The 17,747-nt window shown below is 47.2% G+C and overlaps 2 protein-coding genes across 2 annotated transcripts in view; both read right to left on the bottom strand.

Annotated features, from left to right (window-relative positions):
• Positions 1–4,740, bottom strand: part of LOC148151809 (microtubule-actin cross-linking factor 1, isoforms 6/7-like) — a gene marked incomplete at its 3' end in the record, with an annotated part of 121,407 nt that extends 116,667 nt beyond the window's left edge. Inside the window, exon 1 of the mRNA XM_087976863.1 lies at positions 4,730–4,740. The remainder of the gene's footprint in view (positions 1–4,729) is intronic.
• Positions 4,741–6,051: 1,311 nt separating this feature from the next.
• Positions 6,052–17,747, bottom strand: part of LOC148151808 (uncharacterized) — an 87,530-nt gene continuing 75,834 nt past the window's right edge. The window contains exon 9 of the mRNA XM_087976607.1: positions 6,052–6,179. The gene's annotated coding sequence lies outside the window, so the exon portion shown is untranslated. The remainder of the gene's footprint in view (positions 6,180–17,747) is intronic.

Genomic DNA, 17,747 nt, shown 5'->3' with positions numbered 1-17,747 from the left:
ACAAACAGCTCATAAGTTATAGGTGCAGAATTAGGCCATTTGACCCATTGAGTCTGCTGTGCCATTCGATCATGGCTGATATACCCCTCACCCCCATTCTCCTGTCTTCTGCCCATAACCCTTCAACTCATTACCAATTAAAGTTGTTAAACTTGAGAGAGTGCAAAAAAGATTTAAGGACATTGCCAGGATTGGAGGATTTGAGCTATAGGGAGAGGCTGAACAGGCTGGGGCTGTTTTCCCTGGAGCGTTGGAGGCTGAGGGGTGACATTATAGAGGTTTATAAAATCATGAGGGGCATGGATAGGATAAATAGACAAAGTCTTCTCCCTGGGATAGGGGGGAATCCAGAACTAGGGTGAGAGGGGCGGGATTTAAAAGGGACATGAGGGGTAACCTTTTTAAACACAGAGGGTGGTGTGTGTATGGAACGAGCTGCCAGAGGAAATGGTCAAGGTGTGTACAGTTACAACATTTAAAAAGCATCTGGATGTGTACATTAATAGGAAAGATTTAGAGGGATATTGGCTAAATGCTGGCAAATGATTAGAAGAGATTAGGATGTCTGGTGAGAATGGATGAGTCAAACAAAAGGTTTCTGTGCTGTATGACTCTCTGATTCTGGATCAGTGGTGCTGGAAGAGCACAGCAGTTCAGGCAGCATCCAATGAGAGGATACTGCCTGAACTGCTGTGCTCTTCCAGCACCACTGATCCAGAATCTGGTTTCCAGCATTTGCAGTCATTGTTTTTACCTGTATGACTCTCTGACTCTATAAAGTGGGCGTGAGCTGCCGCCTTGAGCTGCTGCAGTTCATGTGCTGTAAATAGACTCGGAATGCCATTAGGGGACAAATTCCAGATTTTGACCCAGTGAATGAACGGTGATATATTTCCAAGTCAGAATGGTGAGGGGCTTGGAAGGGAACTTGCTGATGGTGGTGTTCCCATAGATCTGCTGCCCTTGTCCTTCTAAATGGAAGTGGCTGTGGGTTTAGAAGGTGCTGTGTGAGGATCTTTGGTGGGTTTCTTCAGTGCATCTTGTAGACAGTACACACTGCTGCTACTGAGCGTCGGTGGGGGAGGGAGTGGGTGTTTGTGAATGTGGTGCCAATCAAGTGGGGGCTGCTTTGTCCTGGATGGTGTCAAGCTCCTTGAGTGTTGTTGGAGCTGCCCCCATCCAGGCAAGTGGGGAGTATTCCATCACCCTACTGCCTTGTGCCTTGTAGATGGTGGGCAGGCTCTGGGGAGTCAAGAGGTGAGTTACTCGCTGCAGTATTCCCAGCCTCTGACCTGCTGTTGTAGCCACTGTGTTTTTATGGTGAGTCTAGTTGAATTTCTGGTCAATAGTAACCCTCAGGATGTTAATCGTGGGGGATTCAGTGATGGTAACACCATTGATTGTCAAGGGGTGGTGGTTAGATTGCCCCTTATTGGAGATGACCATTTCTGTGGCATGAATGTTACTTGTCACTTGTCAGCCCAAGCCTGGAGATTGTCTAGATCTTGTTGCATTTGAACACGGACTGTTTCAGTATCTGAGGAGTTGCGAATGGTGCTGAACACTGTACAATCATCAGCGAACATCCCCACCTCTGACCTTATGCTGGAGGGAAGGTCATTGATGAAGCAACTGAAGATGGTTGGGCCTAGGACACTACCCTGAGAAACCCCTGCAGAGGTGTCCTGGAGCTGAGATGACTGACCTACAACAATTATGACCATCTTGCTATGTGTCAGGTATGATTCCAGTCAGACAGTTTGACCCTGATTTCCATTGAGTCCAGTTTTGCCAGGGCTCCTTGATGACACACTCGGTCAAATGCAGCCTTGATGTCAAGAGCTGTCACTCTCACCTCACTTCTGAACTTTTGCTGTTTCGTCCATATTGACAGCTCATCACCACCTTCTCAAGGGCAACTTGTGATGGGCAATAAATGCTGACCAGCCACCCCAACAGCACATCTCACCGATGAATAAGTTAAAACGCTTTGAACCAAAGTTGCAATAATGTCAGGAGCTGAGTGGAACCCAAACTGGGCCTCAATGAGCAGGTGCTGCTTGATAGCACTGTTAATGACACTGTTCATCACGTTACTGAGGATCAAGAGGAGACTGATGGCTGGGTTGGATTTGCCCTGCCTTTTACGTACAGGATAAACCTGGGCAATTTTCAACAATGTTGGGGTGATATCAGTGTTGTAGCTGTACTGGAACAACTTGGCGAGGGAAGCGGCAAGTTCTGGAGCATAGATCCTCAGTAAAGACCAAGGGGGTGTCGGACTCTAAAAGCTGATGCAGGTTAACAATGGCAGGAGCTTCTGGGAGTAATTCAGGAGACACAGCAGGGATTCATCCTGAGGAAAAGGAAGCAAGGTACTGGGAGGATGAGGCAACCCTGGCTGACCAGGGAAGTCAGGGTCAGCATAAAAACAAAAGGGAAAGCATATAATGTGGTGAAGGGCAGTGGGAAACCAGAGGATTTGGAAGCTTACAAAGACCAAGAAGATTCAATATGAGGGTAAGGTAGCCAGTAATATAAAGGAAGACTGTAAGAGTTTCTTTAGATATATAGAGAGAGGCAAAAGTGGACATTGGGTTGTTGGAAGTGCCACTGGAGAGATAGTAGTGGGGGAACAAGGAAATGGCTGAGGGACTGAATAATTATTTTGGGTCAGTCTTCATGGTGGAAGACAGGAGTAATATCCCAAAAATTCAAGAGAGTGAGGGGTCAGAGCTGAGTCTGGTGGCCATCACCAAGGAGAAGGTGCTAGAAAAACTGAATGGCCTGAAGGTGGATAAATCACCTGGAGCAGATAGACTACACCCCATAGTTCTCAGGGACATAGCTGAAGAGATAGCGGAGGAGTTAGTGGTGATCTTTCAGGAATCGCTAGAATCAGGGAGGGTCCCAGACAACTGGAAAATCGCTAACATGACACCCCTGTTTAAAAAGGGAGTAAGACAAAAGATAGAAAATTACAGACCGATTAGCCTAACCTTTATCATGGGTAAGATCCTGGAATTCATTGTGAGGAAGAGGATTTCTGAATACTTGGAAATGTACGGTAAAATACGGCAAAGTCCGCATTGTTTCATCAAGGGGAGGTCACACCTGACAGATCTGCTAGAATTCTTTGAGGAAGTAATGAGCAGGTTAGACCAAGGAGAGCTAATGGATGTTATCTACCTGGACTTCAGGAAACCTTCGACAAGGTGCCGTACAGGACGCTACTGAGTAAGCTAAGTGCCCATGGTGTTAGGGGCAAGGTGCTAGCACAGATAGAAGCTGGGCTGTCAGGCAGAAAACAGAGACTGGGATAAAAGGGTCCTTCTCAGGATTGCAGCCGGTGACAAGTGGTGTTCCACAAGGCTCAGTGTTGGGACCACAACCTTTCACTTTATACAATAACGATCAAGATGAAGGAGCTGAGGGCATTCTGGCCACGTTTGCAGACAATACAAAGGTGGGTAGAGGGACAGGTAGCATTGAGGAGGTGGGGAGGCTGCAGAAGGATTTGGACAGGATAGGAGAGTGGGCAAAGAAGTGGCAGATGGAGGACAACGTGGGGAAGTGTGAGGTGATGCACTTTGGTCGGAAGAATGGAGGCGTGGACTATTTTCTAAATGGGGGAGAAAATTCAGAAATCTGAAGTGCAAAGAGACTTGGGAGTTCTAGTCCAGGATTCTCTCAAGGTAAACTTGCGGGTTGAGTCAGTAGATAGGAAGGCAAATGCAATTATGGCATTTATTTTGAAAGGATTTAAATATAAAAGCAGGGATGTACTTCTGAGGCTCTATAAAGCTCTGGCCAGACCCCATTTGGAATATTATGTGCAGTTTTGGGGCCCATATCTCAGGAAGGACGTACTGGCCCTGGAGCATGTTCAGAGGTGGTTCATGAGAACGGTCCCAGGAATGAAAAGGTTCACAAATGAGGAACGTTTGAGGACTCTGGGTTTACACTCAATGGACATTAGAAGGATGAGGTCGGATCTCATTGAAACATACAGAATACTGAATGATGTTGACAAAACAGATGATTTTGGCAAGATGTTTCCATTGGTAGGAGAGACTCGGACCCAAGGGCATAGCCTTAGAGTAAAGGGAAGACCCTTTTAGAATAGAGATCAGGAGAAACGTCTTCAGCCAGAGAGTGGGGAGTCTATGGAATTCACTCCACAGAATGCTGTGATGGCCAGGTCATGGAGTATATTTAAGACTGAGATAGAAAGGTTCCTGAGTATCAAGGGGATCAAAGGTTACAGAGAGAAAGAGGGAGAATGGAGTCAAGAAACATATCTACCATGATTGAATGGCAGAGCAGATTTGATGGGCTGAATGGCCTACTTTCTGGTCCTGTGTCTTATGTCTATGATCTTATTAGATTACTTACAGTGTGAAAACAGGCCCTTCGGCCCAACAAGTCCACACTGACCCTCTGAAGAGCAACCCTCCCAGACCCATTCCCCTACATTTATCCCTTCACCTAACACAATGGGCAATTTAGCATGGCCAATTCACCTAACTTGCACATTTTTGGACTGTGGGAGGAAACCAGAGCACCCAGAGAAAACCCACACAGACACAGGGAGAATGTGCAAACTCCACACAGTCAGTTGCCTGAGGCGGGAATTGAACCTGGGTCTCTGGCGCTGTGAGGCAGCAGTGCTAACCACTGTGCCACCTGTAAAGATTATATTGATCTATTATAGATCTATCGAACTGACCCGAAGTTTTGCTAGCTATATCTCACAGGTGTGGAGATCAATGCTGGGGCATCGTTGTTGATCCAGTAACTCCTGGGTAGTTATCAGCCATGTCAGAGTCTGCTGGAGAGCTGGTTGGAAATGTCCAAGACTCAGCAACGTCTTTTCTAACTCATGCTGCAATCAAAGGACAAAAGTCTGAAGTTGGATTCCTCATTCCATTTCAGTCACCGCTACCCGCCCCCCCCGCCCACCCTCTCACCAATCGCTCTGGATTCTCCTCTATCTCCTCTCGAATATCATAGTGTTCTGGTCAGGGATGTCTCAGAGTGGCTGCAAGACATTCTGGAGCAGGAGGTTGAACAGTCTGGTGGTGGTACACACAGAGGTATCAACCACCAAACACAGGGATGAGGACTCGACAGCTGAATCGAGGAAGTTAGGAGACAAATTAAAATACAGGACCTCAAACCTCAGGATTACTCCCAGTGCCACATGCCAACACGAGCGTGGAGTCATACAGCACGGAAACAGACCCTTCGGTCCAACGCATCCATGCTGACCAGGTGGGGGGAGGGGAGATGAAGAAATCCACATTGTTCCCGTATGGTTGGAGGGTCCCAAGGCGGAAGATGAGACATTCTTCCTCCAGGCGTCGGATGGTTAGGGTTTGGTGGCAGAGGAGGCCCAGGACCTGCATGTCCTTGGGGGAGTTGGTTGAGGGTGGAGGGGGGAGTTGACGTGTTCGGCCATGGGGAGGTGAGGTTGTTTGGTCAATATGTCCACAGGACAGTGGGGCAATTTAACATGGCTAATCCACATAACCTGTCCAGCTCTGGATTGTGGGAAGAAACCCACGCAGACACAGGCAGAGTGTGCAAACTCCACAGACAGTTACCCAAAGCTGGAATCAAATTCAGGTTCCTGGTGCTGTGAGGCAACAGTGCTAACCACTGAGCCACCGTGCCATGTAGAGAACATGGTAGGTGCCTGGAATTGGCTGCCTGTGTTGAGGCACTAAACTTTTTGAAAACATTCCTGGTTCTGAACTTTAAAATGTTGTAAGTTGCCATGTGCAGCAAGATGAAATTAGAAAGGACATCTCGGGGTCTTTGGGTTGGCTTGGACAAGTTGGGCCGAATGGATCCCTTCCGTGCTATACCATTCTGTGGTTCTAATATCTTCCATTCTCTAATGGACCATCCCCCATTCCTTCTGAAACATCTTCCATTTCTCCAGGAACACCCCCTATTCCACCAGGAACATCCACTGTTCCCTCTCTAATGTGAATCCCCCTTACCTGTTTACTGACTAATTCTCTCTCCAGCTTCTCCCAGCGTTCTCGATAGTCCTGCAAGAGCCCCTCAATCAGCTCTCGCTCAGGAACTGGCAATCGGCGAGTGAAAGACTGAGAGTGATGAGTAAGGGTCTCCACCTCTAACTTCTGCAGATAGAGATCACTCATCAACTCCTGCAGAGAAGTAGTCCAAGAGAGGATAGGGGGAGTAGGGAGGGAGAAGGGAAGGGAGAAAAAAGGAGATGGGGGGATGGCAGAGGTGCAGCTGGGAGAAGGGAGAGAGAGGGAGGGGAAAGTGGGGAAGGAGAGAGGGAGAAATGGAGGGAGAGAAAATGAGATAATGGAAGGGGAGACAGACAGAGATAGAGACAGGGGGAGATGAAGGAGGAGAGAAAGAAAGGGAGATATTGGGAGGTTAAGAGAGAGGAGTAGATAGTGTGAGGAGTTAATGGAAGGGGGAGAGAGTGGAGACATTAAGGAGAGAGAAAGGAGGGAGAGAGAGGATTGGGAGAGATGGGGAGAGACAAGTGTGGGAGAGATTGGAAGGGGGGTGAGGGGTAGAGAGTGGGGGTGGCATAGAGGAGAGAGAGTGGGGAAAGAGGAGGTGGGGAGTAAAGAGGGGGAGAGAGTGGGAGGAAGGCAGGAGTGGAGAAAGTGTGGGGGAGGGGGAGAGAGAGGAGAGCAACAAATTAGTGACTTAGGTTCAGAGGTAGGGTGTAAATATCAACATTTGTTAATGTTACAAACCTGGGTGGATCAGGAAGCTGTGTGGAAGGACACATGCGGCTGTAAGATACAAACAGCTTCAGTGAGTTAGCCACAGGCTGGCAGACCCAGGATAATGTGCAGAAGACTGAGGCTGTTGTACAAGTGGAAATGATTAAAAAAAAAACATGAATCTTGCAAATGTGGGTGTCCAGAGAGAAATGAGAAAATGGGAGGTCAACATGGCATAACAATAATGTCACTGGGCTAGAAACCCAGGCTAATGTCTGAAATCTGGGGCTTGAATTGAAACATGGGGGCTGGTGGAATTGAAAAGCACTTAATAAATCTGGAATCTACAACTGATCTCAGTGATTGTGACCATGAAACTGTCATCAAATGTTGGGAAAATACCATCTGGTCCATGAAAGACCTTCAGGGAAAGAAATCTGCCATCCTCACCTGGTCTGGCCTACATGTGACTCTAGACCTATAGCAATGTGGTTGGCTCTCAGTTGCCCCTCTGAAATGGCCAGGAAAGGCATTCAGTTGTATCAATCGCGACATGGACGGTTTGGACCGAAGGGTCTGTTTCCATGCTGCACATCTCTATGACTCTATAACTCTATGACATGAAACCAGACGGATCACCTGGCATCGACCTTGGCACCGGAAGACAATGGCAAAACCAGCCATAACAAGTAGATGTGATCTATATGGACTTCAGTAAGGCGTTCGACAAGGTTCCCCATGGGAAACTGATTAGCAACGCCAGATCTCATGGAATACAGGGAGAACTAGCCATTTGGATACAGAACTGGCTCAAAGGTAGAAGACAGAGAGTGATGGTGGAGGGTTGTTTTTCAGACTGGAGGCCTGTGACCAGTGGAGTGCCACAAGGATCGGTGCTGGGCCCTCTACTTTTTGTCATTTACAATAATGATTTGGATGTGAGCGTAAGAGGTACAGTTAGTAAGTTTACAAATGACTCCAAAATTGGAGGTGTAGTGGACAGCGAAGAGGGTTACCTCAGATTACAACAAGATCTGGACCAGATGGGCCAATGGGCTGAGAAGTGGCAGATGGAGTTTAATTTAGATAAATGCAATGTGCTGCATTTTGGGAAAGTAAGCTTGAGCAGGATTTATACACTTAATGGTAAGGTCCTAGGGAGTGTTGCTCAACAAAGAGACCTTGGAGTGCAGGTTCATATCTCCTTGAAAGTGGAGTCGCAGGTAGATAGGATAGTGAAGGCGATGTTTGGGTATGCTTTCCTTTATTGGTCAGAGTATTGAGTACAGGAGTTGGGATGTCATGTTACGGCTGTACCGGACAGTGGTTAGGCCACTGTTGGAATATTGCGTGTAATTCTGGTCTCCTTCCTATCGGAAAGATGTTGTGAAACTTGAAAGGATTCAGAAAAGATTTACAAGGATGTTGCCAGGGTTGGGGGTTTGAGCTATAGGGAGAGGCTGAACAGGCTGGGGCTGTTTTCCCTGGAGTGTCAGAGGCTGAGGGGTGACCTTATCGAAGTTTACAAAATCATGAGGGGCATGGATAGGGTAAATAGGCAAAGTCTTTTCCCTGGGGTCGGGGAGTCCAGAACTAGAGGGCATGGGTTTAGGGTGAGAGGGGAAAGATATAAAAGAGATCTAAGGGGCACCTTTTTCACGCAGAGGGTGGTACGTGTATGGAATGAGCTGCCAGAGGAAGTGGTGGAGGCTGGTACAATTGCAACATTTAAGAGGCATTTGGATGGGTATATGAATAGGAAGGGTTTGGAGGGATATGGGCCGGGTGCTGGCAGGTAGGACTAGATTGGGTTGGGATATCTGGTCGGCATGGACGGGTTGGACCGAAGGGTCTGTTTCCATGCTGTCCATCTCTATGACTCTATAATCCTGCAAAGGTCCCCTCATTAACATCCGGGGGCTGGTGCCAACACTGGGAGAGCTGTCTCACAGCCTAGCCAAGCAACAGCCTGACACAGTCATACTCACGGCATCATAACCTCACAGCAATGTCCCAGGCCCCACCATCCCCATCCCTGGATATGTCCTGTCCCACCGGCAGGACAGACCCAGTAGACATGGCTCCACAGTGGGATACAGTCGGGAGGGAATTACCCTGGGAGTCCTCAACATTGACTCCGGACCCCAGTAAGTCTCACTGTTTCAGGTTAAACAAGGACAAGGAAACCTCCTGCTGATCACCACATACCGCCCTCCCTCGGCTGATGAATCGGTATCCTCCATGTTGAACAACACTTTGAGGGAGGATGGCAAGATCACAGAATATACTCCGGGTGGGGGATTTCAATGTCCAAAACCAAGAGTGTCTCGGCAGCAGTATTCCTGATTGAATTGGTCAGGTCCTAAAGGACAGAGCTGCTGCACTGGGTCTGCAGCAGGTGGGGAGGGAACCAACAAGAGGGAAAAACATACTTGACCTCATCCTTACCAATCTGCCGGCTGCAGATGTATCTGTCCATGACAGTATCGGTAAGAATGACCACCACACAGTCCGTGTGGAGACAAAGTCCCACCTTCACATTGAGAATCCCCTCCAGTGTGTTGTGTGGCACCATCACTGTGCTAAATGGGTCAGACTTCAAACTGATCGAGGAGCTCAAGGGTGGGCATCCATGAGGCACTGTGGGCCATCAACGGCAGAACTGAACTCCAGCACAATCTGTAACCTCATGGCCCGGCATATCCCCCACTCACCCATTATCATCAAGCCAGGGGATCAACCCTGGTTCAATGGGGAGTGCAGGGGACATGCCAGGGGTAGCACTATAACATTCCAGCAATAGTATTGAAAGCTTATACTCCAGAACTTGCCTCACCCCCAGCCAACATGTTCCATGTAGAGTTACAACACTGGCATCTACCTGACAATGCGGAAAATTAACCAGGAATGTCCTGTACATGAAAAGCAAGACAAATCCAACCTGACCAATTCCTGCCCCATCAGTCTCCCCTCGATCCTCAGTAACGTGATGGACGGTGTCAGTAACAGAGCTACCAAGCAGCACCTGCTCAGCAATAACCTGCTCAGTGGGTAACCCCAGGGTCACTCAGCTCCTGACCTCATTCCAGCCTTGGGTCAAACATGGACAAAAGAGCTGAATTCCAGAGGGGAGGGGAGAGGGACAGCCTTTGATATCAAGGCTGCATTTGACTGAGTGTGGCACAAGTACAGTCACTCACATCCTGTAAGCATGGGTCTCATTGATGAGCAGCAAGTACAATGGACACAGAGCTGGACTTGTTGAGAATTGTCTACATTTGATTCTGATTGGTCAAGGCCATAAAAAGGTCTTTTTCAACAATACTTACGTTCTATGTGACCGAGCAGCGATTAGCATGTGTGCTTTACCAGACACCATTGAAGTGGCAATGTCCCTCACACAGCTGCTGCTATGAAAGAGATAGTTTACATTTAGTTGTCACTCTCGGTGCTGGGTGATTCATTAAACTTTCAGAAAGCAGCCTGAAGCTGGGGATGACTTGAAATCCCTCACTTCCACAAGGACACAGCAGTAAAGGTTTTTGGGTTCTTCATCCAGACCTTTGTCCTGCACCAGTGGCAACCCAGTTGGCATCCAGACTAGTTCAGGAAAACCAATTTCACTAAAGCCAATCTGACACATTTCAATGTCAGACCAAGATGGGAAAAGCTGCCTCAGTGCCCCTGGGTCATTATTCCCTTCCTCTGAGTAACACAGGCACTTTCCCAATTTTGCCTCACCTTCACTTGGCTCAGCCTCTCATTCACCTCTTCCAGTTCCATCCCATTCATGTCACAGTCACAAATTACTGCCTGTGCTGAAATCAGCCAATCCCACAGCCTCTGCAGGAAAAGAACAAAACTGGGTCAAACTAACAAACCATGAAAAACAATCTGGGACCAATCAGGGCAGCACGACGACTCAGTGGTTAACACTGCTGCCTCAGAGAGCCAGGGACCCGGGTTCAATTCCAGCTTTGGGCGATTGTCTGTTTGGAGTTTGCACATTCTCCCCGTGTCTGTGTGGGTTTCCTCCGGGTGCTCCGGTTTCCTCCCACATTCCAAAGATGTGCAGGTCAGGTGAATTGGCCATGGGAAATTGCCCGTAGTGTTCAGGGATGTGTAGGTTAGGTGCATTAGTCAGGGGTAAGTGTAGAGTAATGGGGCTTGGGTTTGGGTGGGATACTTTTCAGAGTGTCAATGGGGCGAAGGGCCAGTTTTCACACTGTAGGGATTCTATGATTCTATTCTGTGAGGGCACACATATATACAGGCATCTGAAATCCAGCAGGAGGCCGCTCAGCCCCTCAAGGCTGCTCCACCATTCAATAAGATCATGCCTGACCTGACAGTCACCTCAAATCCATGTGATCCTCAGGTGGATCAGGTATTAAATTGGGAAAAGACTAACGGCCACAATTAGGCAGAAACTGGGGAATGTCGACTGAAGACAAATTCACCTCTGACATGTCGGAATCTTAGATGACAAGAGAAACTGGGAACTTAGTCAAAAAGAGAAAGGAGGGACATGTAAGGTGTTAGAGTCGGGAGACAGACAGAGCCCTCAAAGTGTACAAAGAGAACAGGAAAGAACTCAAACAAGGAATTGGGAGGGCGAAAAGGGGCCAGGAAATGTATTTGGCAAATAGGATTAAGGGAAATTCCAAGAGGTTTTATACATACATAAGGAGCAAAAGGTAAATAGGGAAAAGATCAGTCCAGTCAAGAACCGAGGAGGAATTTACGCATGGAGTCAGATGGTGAGGTTCTTAATGAATACTTTGCACCTTGGTATTCACCATTGAGGACCTGGTGGATGGTGAGTCTCAGGAGGGGTATGTTGTTACTCTGGGGCATGTCAGTATAGAGAAGGAGGAGGTGGTGTGTGTTTTGAAAAGCATTAAAGTGGACAAATCCTCAGGACCTGATGGCAGCTATCCCTGAATGCTGAGGTAGGCAGGTGAGGAAATTGCTGGGGCCTTGTGTGAAATCTTTGTAACCTCTTTAGTTACAGGAGAGATCCTTAACAAAAGCTTTACTGAAGTCCATATAGAAGCATAGAGTCATAGAGATATACAGCACGGAAACAGACCCTTCAGTCCAATCCGCCCATGCCGACCAGATATCCCAACCCAATCTAGACGCACCTACTAGCACTCACCCCATATCCCTCAAAACTCTTCCTATTCATATACCCATCCAGATGCCTTTTAAATGTTGTATTTGTACCAGCCTCCACCAGTTCCTCTGGCAGCTCATTCCATACACATACCAGCCTCTATATGAAAAAGTTGCCCCATAGGTTTCTTTTATATCTTGCCCCTGTCACCCTAAACCTATGCCCTCTAGTTCTGGACTCCCCAACCCCAGGGAAAAGACTGTGTCTATTTATCCTGTCCATGCCCCTCATGATTTTATAAACCTCTATAAGATCACCCCTCAGCCTCTGACGCTCCAGGGAAAACAGCCCCAGCCTGTTCAGCTTCTCCTTATAGCTCAAATCCTCTAACCCTGGCAGCATCCTTGAAAATCTTTTCTGAACCCTTCCAAGTTTCACAAAATCTTTCCGATAGGAAGGAGACCAGAATTGCATGCAATATACACCACATCAACTGCTTTACCCTCATCCACCTGTTTTGTCACCTTCTCAGAGAGCTCCATAAGGTTTGTGAGACACGACCTACCCTTCACGAAATCATGTTGACTATCCCTAATGAACTTATTCCTTTCTAGATGATTATAAATCCTATCTCTTATAACTCTTTCCAACACTTTACCCACAACCGAAGTAAGGCTCACTGGTCTATAATTCCCAGGGTTGTTTCTACTCCCCTTCTTGAACAGGGGAACCACATTTGCTATCCTCCAGTCTTCTGGCACTATTCCTGTAGACAATGACCACATAAAGATCAAAGCCAAAGGCTCTGCAATCTCCTCCCTGGCTTCCCAGAGAATCTGAGGATAAATCCCATCTGGCCCAGGGGACTTACCTGTTTTTTACACTTTCCAGAATTGCTAACACCTCTTCCTTGTGAACCTCAATCCCATCTGGTCTAGTAGCCTGTATCTCAGTATTCTCTTCGACAACATTGTCATTTTCTAGTGTCTATACTGACAAAAGGTATTCATTTAGCACCTCTCCTATCTCTTCGGAATCCACAACAACTTTCCACTATTGTCCTTAACTAGCCCTAATCTTATCCGGGTCAATCTTTTATTCTTGACATACCTGTAGAACAGGTGTCATGTGTTGAGGGTTTACCTTGATCCTATCTGCCAACAACTTCTCATGTCTCCTTCTGGCTCTTCTGAGCTCTCTCTTTAGGTCTTTCCTGGCTACCTTGTAACTCTCAAGCGCTCTAACCGAGCCTTCACATCTTATCCTAACATAAGCCACCTTCTTCCACTTGACAACAGATTTAACTTCTTTAGTAAAGCACGGCTCCCGCGCTCAACCACTTCCTCCCTGCCTGACTGGTACATACTTATCAAGGACCCACAGTAGCTGGTCCTTGAATAAGCTCCACATTTCAGTTGTGCCCATCCCCTGCAGTTTCCTTCCCCATCCTTTGCATCCTAAATCTTGCCTAATCACATTGTAATTGCCTTTCGCCCAGCTACAACTCTTGCCCTGTGATATATACCTATCACTTTCCATCACTAAAGTAAACATAACTGAATTGTGGTTACTATCACCAAAGTGCTCACCTACCTACAAACCTAACACCTGGCTGGGTTCATTACCCAGTACCAAATCCAAAGTGGCCTCGCCCCTTGTTGGCCTGTCTACATACTGTGTCAGGAAACCCTCCTGCTCACGTTGGACAAAACCTGACCCATCTAAAGTACTTGAACTATAATATTTCCAGTCAATATTTGGAAAGTTAAAAGCCCCCATAACAACTCCCCTGTCACTCTCACTCCTTTCTGGAATCATCTTTGCAATCCTTTCCTCTACGTCTCTGGAACTTTTCAGGCTTTTTCGTGATAGGCAGCATTGCTATGTACAGGGAAGGTCGTGTCTCACAAACATGATTTGAGTTTTTTGAGGGTGTGAGATAAATGATTGATGAGGGAAGGGCAGTGGATGTTGTCCTCATGGAAGGCTCATACAAAAGGTGAAGTCACATGGGATCCATGATGAACTGGTAAGATGGATACAGCACTGGCTTAGTCATAGACAACAGAGAGTAGTGGTGGAAGGGTGTGTTTCTGACTGGAGATCTCTGACCAGTGGTTTCACAGGGATTAATATATAAATGATTTGGAAGAGAAGGTTTTATGTTGAGAGTGGTAGGACTCTGGAAAGTGCTGCCAGAGATGGTGGTGGAGGCAGGTATGATCAAGGCATTTTGGAGGCATCTTGACAGATACATGAATAGGCAGGAACGAGAGGGATACGGACCGTGTGGAGGCAAAAGGTTTTGAGTTTGGGAAGGTGTCATGTGTTGGTGCAGTCTTGGTAGGCCGAAGGGCCTGTCCTTGTGCTGTATTGTTCTTTTTTTCTCTTTATTCTTCTTTATATAAAACACTGGTTAGGCTACAGCTGGAGTACTGTGTATAATTCTGGTCCCCACACTACCAGAAGGATGTGAGAGCACACAAGGGGATACATAGGAGATTCACCAGGATGTTCCCTGGGCCGGAGGCTCTGAGCCATAAAGGAATGATTGGAGAGGCCGAGGATGTTTCATTGGAACAGTGAAGGTTGAGAGAGGATCTGATGGAGATGTACAAGATTGTGAGGGGTATTAATACCATGGATATGATATCACTTCTCTCATCGGTAGAGAAGGCAATAATCAGGGGGCAAAGGTTCCAGGTAAGAGGTATAAGGTTAAGGAGAGAGTTCAAGAGGGATTTTTCACTCTAAGGATGGACTGAGTCTAGAAATCACCCTGAAAGGGTGGTGAAGTCAGAAATCGGGGATGTAATTTTAAGGTGATTAGAGGAAGGTTTAGGAGAGATGTCAGAGGTAGGTTCTTTACACAGAGAGTGGTGGGTGTGTGGAATGTACTGCCAGCAGTGGGAGTACAGTCAGAGACATGAGGGACATTTAAGCGACTCTTGGATAGGTAGACGGATGACAGTAAAATTAAGAGAATGTCGGCTAGTCTGATCTGAGAATAGGATAAAATGTCAGCACCACATTGAGGGCCGAAAGGCCTGTACTGCACTGTACTGTTTTATGTATGTTCTAAGTGTTCCCTTAGGTAAAAACAATGACTGCAGATGCTGGAAACCAGATTCTGGATCAGTGGTGCTGGAAGAGCACAGCAGTTTAGGCAGCATCTGAGGAGCAGTAAAATCGACGTTTCGGGCAAAAGCCCTTCATCAGGAGTAAAGGCAGAGAGCCTGAAGCGTGGAGAGATAAGCTAGAGGAGGGTGGGGGTGGGGAGAGAGTAGCATAGAGTACAATAGGTGAGTGGGGGAGGGGATGAAGGTGATAGGTCAGGGAGGAGAGGGTGGAGTGGATAGGTGGAAAAGGAGATAGGTAGGTAGGACAAGTCCGGACAAGTCATGGGGACAGTACTGAGCTGGAAGTTTGGAACCAGGGTGAGGTGGGGGAAGGGGAAATGAGGAAACTGTTGAAGTCCACATTGATGCCCTGGGGTTGAAGTGTTCTGAGGTGGAAGATGAGGCATTCTTCCTCCAGGGGTCTGGTGGTGAGGGAGCGGCGGTGAAGGAGTCCCAGGACCTCCATGTCCTCGGCAGAGTGGGAGGGGGAGTTGAAATGTTGGGCCACGGGGCGGTGTGGTTGATTGGTGTGGGTGTCTCGGAGATGTTCCCTAAAGCGCTCTGCTAGGAGGCGTCCGGTCTCCCCAATGAAGAGGAGACTACTGGTCTCCTTAAATAAGGAAGGATGTAAATGTGTGTGGGGCAGTTCAGAGAAGGTTTATCAGATTAATCCCTGGAATCAGGCTGGTCTTGTATCTGTTGAAGGTTAGGAAATTAAGAGGCAACTTAATTAGGAAACTCTGAGGAGTCTTGACCAGGTGGATGAGGATGGGATGCTTCCTCCTGTGGGAGAATCTAAAACTAAGCGTCACTGTTTAAATCTCAGAGTTCACCTGGTTAAAACAGATGAGGTAAAAACATTTTTTTCAGAAGGTCATGAGTCTTTGGAACTCTGCAAAAAAAGTTGCGGAAGCAGAGTCCTTGAATATTTTGAAGGCCGAGGTGGAGAGATTCTTGTTAAACAAGGGGGTGAAAGGTTATCAGGAGTAGGCGGCAATGTGGATTTGAGTAACCAATCAGAGAAGCCTTGATTTTATTGAAAGATGGAGTAGACATGAGAGGAAAGGATAGCAAAGATGATTCTCAATAGGAGTGAGAGAGACAGAGTAATTGTCATGGGGGCTTCAACTTTCCAAATATTGACTGGGATCACTACAGTACAAGTACTATAGATGGGCCAGTTTTTGTCCAGCGTGTGCAGGACGGCTTCCTGACGCAGTATGTAGACAGGGCCGAAAATGTGTTGCTGGAAAAGCGCAGCAGGTCAGGCAGCATCCAGGGAACAGGAGAATCGACGTTTCAGGCATATGCCCTTCTTCAGGAATGTATGTAGACAGGCCAAGTAGGGGCAAAGCCACTTTAAATTTGGCACTGGGTAATGAGCCCGGCCAGGTGTTAGACTTGGAAGTAGGTGAGCACTTTGGTGATAGCGATCACAATTCTGTTATGTTTACTTTAGTGATAGAAAGGGACAGGTGTATACCACTGGGCAAGAGTTACAGCTGGGGGAAAGGCAATTACGATGCGATTAGGAAAGATTTAGGAAGCATAGGATGGGGAAGGAAACTGCAGGGGATGGGCACATTAGAAATGTGGAGCTTATTCAAGGAAAAGCTCCTGTGTGTCCCAGATAAGTATGTACCTGTCAGGCAGGGAGGAAGCTGTAGAGCACGGGAGCCGTGGTTTACGAAGGAAGTGGAATCTCTGGTCAAGAGGAAGAAGCAGGCTTATGTTACAAGATGATTAGGGGGTTAGATAGGGTCGACAGTATGAACCTTTTCCCGCGTATGGAGTCGGGTATTACAAGGGGGCATAGCTTTAAATTAAGGGGGGGTAGATATAGGACTGATGTTAGGGGTAGGTTCTTCACTCAGCGAGTCGTTAGTTCATGGAATGCCCTGCCAGTAACAGTGGTGGACTCTCCCTCTTTATGGGCATTTAAGAGGGCATTGGATAGGTATATGGAGGATAGTGGGTTAGTGTAGTTTAGGTGGGCTTGGATCGGCGCAACATCGAGGGCCCAAGGGCCTGTACTGCGCTGTATTCTTCTATGTTCTATGTTCTATGTTCTATGTTAGGATGAGATGTGAAGGCTCAGTTAGGGCGCTTGAGGGTTACAAGGTAGCCAGGAAAGACCTAAAGAGAGAGCTCAGAAGAGCCAGGAGGAGACATGAGAAATTGTTGGTGGATAGGATCAGGGTAAACCCTAAGGCTTTCTTTCGATGTTTAAGGAATAAAAGAATGACGAGAGTAAGATTAGGGCCAATCAAGGATAGTAGTGGGAAGTTGTGTGTGGAGTCAGAGGAGATAGGGGGAAGCACTAAATGAATATTTTTCGACTCTAGAAAACGACAATGTTGTCGAGGAGATTACTGAGATACAGGCTACTAGACTGGGGGTGGGATTGAGGTTCACAAGGAAGAGGTATTAGAAATCCTGCAGAATATGAAAATAGATAAGTCCCCAGGGCCGGATGGGATCTATCTTGGGATCCTCTGGGAAGCCAGGGGGGAGATTGCCGAGCCTTTGGCATTGATCTTTAAATTGTCATTGTCTACAGGAATAGTGCCAGAAGACTGGAGGATAGCAAATGTGGTTCCCCTGTTCAAGAAGGGGAGTAGAGACAATCCTGGTAATTATAGACCAGTGAGCCTTACTTCAGTTGTTGGTAAAGTGTTGGAAAAGGTTATAAGAGATAGGATTTATAATCATCTAGAAAAGAATAATTTGATTCGGGATAGTCAGCACGGTTTTGTGAAGGGTAGGTCGTGCCTCACAAACCTTATT

The sequence above is a fragment of the Chiloscyllium plagiosum genome, unplaced genomic scaffold (genome assembly GCF_037043375.1).
Source record: "Chiloscyllium plagiosum isolate Xiang-an unplaced genomic scaffold, Cpla_swu_hap1 HiC_scaffold_3, whole genome shotgun sequence".
NCBI lineage: Eukaryota > Metazoa > Chordata > Chondrichthyes > Orectolobiformes > Hemiscylliidae > Chiloscyllium > Chiloscyllium plagiosum.
The sequence above is the reverse complement of the archived record's forward strand: the minus strand, read 5'-3'. Positions and strand labels throughout refer to the sequence as shown.